Source organism: Ahaetulla prasina, chromosome 1, assembly GCF_028640845.1.
Source record: "Ahaetulla prasina isolate Xishuangbanna chromosome 1, ASM2864084v1, whole genome shotgun sequence".
Lineage (NCBI taxonomy): Eukaryota > Metazoa > Chordata > Lepidosauria > Squamata > Colubridae > Ahaetulla > Ahaetulla prasina.
The window spans coordinates 74833994-74839993 of record NC_080539.1 but is presented as its reverse complement, the minus strand read 5'-3'; the positions used below and the strand labels follow the sequence as shown (position 1 = coordinate 74839993).

The window sequence follows — 6000 nt, the reverse complement described above, 5'->3', positions numbered from 1 at the left end:
AAAACTGAAGTTCATGGAATGTGTTTGAAGTTTCTTCCCCTGCTTTTAAGTATTACTTACGTTTGGATCGTTAGTGTTTCCCCAAAAGAAGGCATGACAGAGCAAGCCAAGAACATTACCTCAAGATTGGTAATTGCTTCCAACTGGTACTGAGTTGAGAACTTTTAAAGTAAGGAGAGGTTGGCTAATACTACAATCCTTTGCATGTCAATAACCAAGGGAGAAAGGAAGATGTTTGCAAGATCCCAGCTACCCACCTATAAGATAAAAACCTTTGAAGGGCTATCATCTTGGGCATGTCTAGTTTAATGAACAGAAGGAGTAGGAGTGACACAATAGCAGTGTTCCAATATCTCAGGGGTTGCCACAAAGAAAAGGGAGTCAAGCTATTTTCCAAAGCACTTGAAGGCAGAACAAGAAGCAATGGATGGAAACTAATCAAGGAGAGAAGCAACCTAGAACTAAGGAGAAATTTCCTGTTAGTTAGAACAATTAACCAGTGGAACAACTTGCCTCCCAAAGTTGTGAATGTTCCAACACTGGATGTTTCTAAGAAGAGACTGGAAAACCATTTGTCTGAAATGGTATATGGATGGATATATCTGAAATGGTATATGGATGGACTAGAAGACCTCCTAGATCCCTTCTAACTCAATTATTCCATACCATTCCATACTCATTTTCTCAAACTTGTTGGTGTGAAGGTTTCTAATAGTGTAGAACAGTGGTGGGTTTCAATTTTTTTTACTACCAGTTCTGTGGGTGTGGCTTAGTGGGTGTGGCAGGAAAAGGATACTATAAAATCTCCATTCCCACCCCACTCCAGGGGATGGATACTGCAAAATCCCCATTTCTTTCCAATCAGCTGGGACTTGGAAGGCAGAGAATAGATGGCAGTGGGGCCAGTCAGAATTTTTACTATGGGTTCTCTGAACTACTCAAAATTTCCGCTACTGGTTCTCCAGAACTGGTCAGAACCTGCTGAAACCCACCTCTAGTGTAGAAGTAGTTAAGAGGCAATTTCCAACGAGATTAGAAGCTGCTATTCTATTCTACTTTCCCTAGCAGGATCCTCAAGGTCTCCTTCCAGCCCAGTTCGTCCAGAAGTAAAGACTTCAGAACCCAGTGACGTCACTCCGTCTCTGGCCATTCAGTCCTGTAGTAGCGCGGTCCCGGGGTCGTCGTCCTCCCTCTGCCTCCACACAACCCCCAGCCCACGCCATTCGCTCCTCAGGCAAGCGGAGGCAGCGCCTCCGCCTGCTGCCATCTGAGCCGACCTGCCTCTCTAACAAAGGCCGGAACCTCGGTTCCTTCTGCGGGGCTGCTCTTGCTGACGAGGCGAGAAGAGGCGACTGCCTTCGCAAGCCTGCCGCCGCCGCCGCCTCGTCTCCCCTTCTCTTTTCTGGCTAAGGCTGGCGTCGACACCGAACAGTTTCCCCGTCAGGGGGCGACGCAGCTACTAGAGAGTGAAGGGAGGAGAGAGAGTGAGGAGGAGGAGAAAGCGCCGCTGAAGGCGGGCGCTCCTAGGTGACAAGCGGTCACAGGTGCTGCGGCCGCCTTGAAACACAGGAGAGGCGCCTCCGAGCCCCAACCATCTGCTGCTGCTGCCGCCGTCTCTGCCTGCCTCCGGGTGGCAGCTGCCGCCTCCGCCGCTGTTGCAGTTGCTGCTGCTGAGCCGGCGCGTGCAGGAGTGTGAGCGCGACCTCGGCATCTGCGCGCGCGCCCGCGCTCGAGGAAGCGAGAGGTTGAGGGAGAGCGGAGCGGAATCCTTGCGCTTCGGCGGAGCCTGTAAGTTGCTTGGGCGCTCCTCCCGTCGCCGCCTCTGCAGCTGCTGGAGCTGCTGCTTTCGCCGGATTGGTGCAACTGGCTCTCTTTGCAAAGCGCGACTGTCCCTTGGATGTATATATATATATATATCCATCCATATATATATTTGCCCGCCGCTTTGCTGTTGCCGCACGGCTGTAGTTCAACCGACAGAGAGAGAGAGAGAGAGAGAGAGAGAGAGAACGGGTAGGGGCTTCGCAGGTCGCGCGCGCCCACCGCAAACGGGTTCAAGACATGGCAAGGCGCTGAATTGACTGGCTGGGAGGGACGAGGACCAGGCGGGTTCTCTTTCCTCCGCCCCTCACCCCTCAATCCGGCCTGGTAGGATATGCTTTTTGACAACCCACATTTCTTGGCGTGTGCAACCGAGAACGAGGAGGGCGCCGGGAGCCGCCCAGTGCTTGTAAGGATGGAGGTTGCTTTGTGTGCGAGATCGGTGGATTCCGACGTTGGGCATGTTGCAAGGAATCGGCTGGGGTGGTGGTGGTCGTGGGGAAACGAGTTAGTAATTAGCTGAGGAGACACCAGAGCAAAGGGGGAGGCTGAGGTGTGGAAAGTGAGGGGCAGAATAAGCACGAATTTTGCATAGATTGCTATGGACAGAAGTATTGCCAGAATGTGCTTTCCTCGTTTGGGGTTTTTTTTTTAGCGTCTTTGATTTTTAGCCGTAGAGGGCACGTGGTTGGGAATGGCTAAGCTATCTGTTAACAGCCTGATGGGGAGATCTGATATTGTGTTCATGTGTGTAGTTTTCCAAACCGCACTTCCCTTCCTTATGTGGAGCTAATGTGCATGCACTTTTCACATCCAGATTTATAATGACTTGTGACAGCTGATGGTATCCAGGAAAAAAAGATGAAAATAAAATCAGTGACTAACTAGGAGATAAAGAGCCTGAGGCAATATGTATTGTCCATGCTATCTTATTTGAAAATTTGGTGAGCTTAGTTAAGAGTTTAATCTGAAAGAGACTGATTAAAATCATCTAGGGTAGCTTTCAGCTTGGGAAAGATATATTACATTGAGCCATAATAGGATGGGCTTTATTTTTGCCTCTCATGATGCATGAGCTTAATAACAATGTTGGACAAGAAATTGATGTTTAGAATTCTGTGCGAACCAAGCCATAGCTCAGCAAACCTTGATTGGGGAATGAAACTTAGCTTAGTAATATATCTGTAAATTAGTTACCAGCCACTATGCTGGAAAGTGCTGGAGATCAGCATTTATGCTCTACAGAGAAACATGCTTACTATGTTGGTTGACAGGTCTCACTGCAGCACGACTGCCTTTCCGTAATAAAGAACAAATATGAATGTTATAATAAAGTTTACTAAGAGCCCCAAGTGAACATCTTCATCCCCGTTTTGGACATTTTAATCCTCTTCCAATGGTCAAAGCCATTGATGCATTTGAAAGATATCAGGCATGAGGCCATTGTTGTACAGTTCTGCAGTTTCTTGGAATATTATACTTTTTCCTTAGGTTTGTTCCATTCTCACAGCATGGAGATATTGGATTGATGTGGAATTCTTATTTTTTAAGCGTCTGGGTAGGGGAAAAAAACAGGGTTAGCTTTGTCTCCTGACCTCACTTGCCAACTAGATATTCCTTGCAAAACTACATTACAATTCTTTCCTTCAAAAATATTTTATTGAATTTTTTTAAAAATCCACACTGTAACTTTTGAAAGAGTGTTCTTTTTGCCCTCTTTCTTTTTTTAACTCTGGATTTCTGGGTGGACAAGTTTAAAAATAAATGTCTGCTCAAACACTGGATTATTGTATAGTCAAGCAGCTGTGACCTTAACTGCCTCAAAGGAAAGGACAGAGAGCACAGAAAACTGAAAGTGAGCACATGGTCCAAATCCTGTAAGATAAAACTCAGAGCTTATAAACCTAGAGAGATACCATATTTCTTCAGCTAAAGGAGCTGCCATATATTTTTTCAACCCTGCTATGAAGGTGGATATCAATTTGAAAGGAAGTTTGAAGTGAAAGGGGGTATTGCCTTAGCTGAATTCTGCTCACTGTTCTTTTCACGAGCTTCTAGCTTCGTAGTAAGGATATTTCTTCTGTTTGTATTTTCAGCTGTTACTTACGGGCATTTCAAAAAGTGAAGTTTGGATTCATTTGTCCTTAAATATCAATGTAAAATCTGCATGAGCTAAGATGAAGGCTTTATCTTTGCTGTCTACATATTTGCAAGTGGACCTAATGGTCAAGAGGCACTCATGAAACAGAAGTGTCTTTTGGGCCCAATGTTCTGGCTTCAGCTTGACTCAGATAGATACTCCTGGAAAGCTCATGAATAGATAGCTATTCTGCTTCTAGACAAAGAGGTTCTACTCAGTGATCATGCATTACGGTATTGCAAATACCACCCGGAGTTGCTTCTTGTGGGATGGATCATGGATGGTCATATAAATGTAATTAATAAAATAAATAGCTGTTCAAGACCCATAAAGCCTAATTTGTGCTACTGCCAGAAGACATCTGATTTGAAATTTTGGAAAGTTTCTTGAGAAGTATAATCCCACAGGTGAGGCTTGAGCATTAGAGGCATGACCTTGGCAACTTCGTATTACCAATGTGGTAAATAAAGGGTGCGCTTGAACCCCATAATTGGACTAGTGTAAGAATGAAGTTGGTCTTACCGCAAATACAGAAATCTAGAGGTAGCTTGGGCAGTAATGAAAGAAATACTTAGGAGGTCACAGGTTTCTTATCACTGTTATATAAGAGTGCTAGGCCCTGAACATTAAGGATAGGGACTTGTGACACTCCAGAAAGAGTCATTCGCAGCATCCAATGGTTTCATCAAAATGACCAAATTAGTATTGTAATTCAAGTTTCTATCCCTTATGAACATTAGAAACAATTCATATAAAAGGCTGAGGCTGAGCTTGTATCACAATGTTCATCATGTGCCTTCTAATGGATACATATGTCTTTAAAAGGTACAGGTTACCCTCGCACGTATATGCTAGTTGTTCCCGACTCTAGGGGGCGGTGCTCATCTCTGTCTCAAAACCGAAGAGCCAGCGCTGTCTGAAGACGTCTTCATGACCATGTGGCTGGCATGAATAAATGGCAAAGGCGCACGGAACGCTGTTTCCTTCCCACCAAAGGTGGTCCCTATTTTTCTACTTGCATTTTTTACGTGCTTTTGAACTGCTAGGTTGGCAGAAGCTGGGACAAGTAACGGGAGCTCACCCCGTTACGCAGCACTAGGGATTCGAACCACTGAACTGCCAACCTTTTGATCAACAAGCTCAGCATCTTAGCTACTGAGCCATCACATCACATCACATCCCTACCTATTTCATTCTCAGAACTCCTTTACATGCTTAACACTGATTGATTTTTGGTTTGTATGGGTTGTATCTACCACTATTGTACTACTGAATTAGAAATTAAAATTGATAAATGTTAACATATTTATTTGATTTTGTAGACCCCTGGAAAGAGTATCTGATATCCCCCAGGGTTTCCCAGGGCACACTTTGGGAACTGCTGCACTAGACCTTAGCTGAGGCTTTGGGGAACTGGAATTCAGCAACTTCTGAGAGTCACAGGATCTTCATTCCCAGTTTATTGAATCTCGTATATTAATTGAGTTGGAACATACAGACTTTTATCTGTAGTATTTTACTTTGTGTCATCTGAAAAATAATGATGTGTGTTCTTAAAGCTGTTTGTGATTTTCTTGCATCTAGGTTTAGCCCTATATTTTTCTAACTTCGTAGCTGCTTTTAGATGCAGTATTTAATTATAGATGGGATGCAGCAATTAAATTGTCAGAGTGTCATCCTGTCAGAGTATGGGTTAATTTTATTCAATCGCCTATGGCAATTTCCCTACATTCACTCTCTGTTCTTGCAATTTAGTAGCTAGGCTTGCATTTATAGAGATGGCAAACACATTTATACAAATGACTCTGAATTGGAGGCTGTCAATTAAAACAGAGGGTAGGAACAATAATGCATCTGGTAGATGGATCATTCTTTGCTCTTAAAGGAATATGTCAATTCAATTGTATTTGTGGGTCAAGACTTGATCTGCTTTATTAGTTTTATCTACTATTCCATAATTCATCATTGTCCACCAGAAAGGGCAAAATCAAAATTTAATTTGATGTTCAAGCAACATAATAAGTTGCAATAATAACTTC

At 44.0% G+C, this 6000-nt stretch overlaps 1 protein-coding gene across 3 annotated transcripts in view; it reads left to right on the top strand.

Moving 5' to 3' along the window:
• Window positions 1–1533: 1533 nt before the first annotated feature.
• CDC42EP3 (CDC42 effector protein 3) overlaps window positions 1534–6000 on the top strand; it is a 45104-nt gene continuing 40637 nt past the window's right edge. The window contains exon 1 of one of the 3 annotated variants that reach the window (XM_058164329.1): window positions 1534–1788. The gene's annotated coding sequence lies outside the window, so the exon portion shown is untranslated. The other 2 variants (XM_058164337.1, XM_058164345.1) reach the window with 2 other exon arrangements.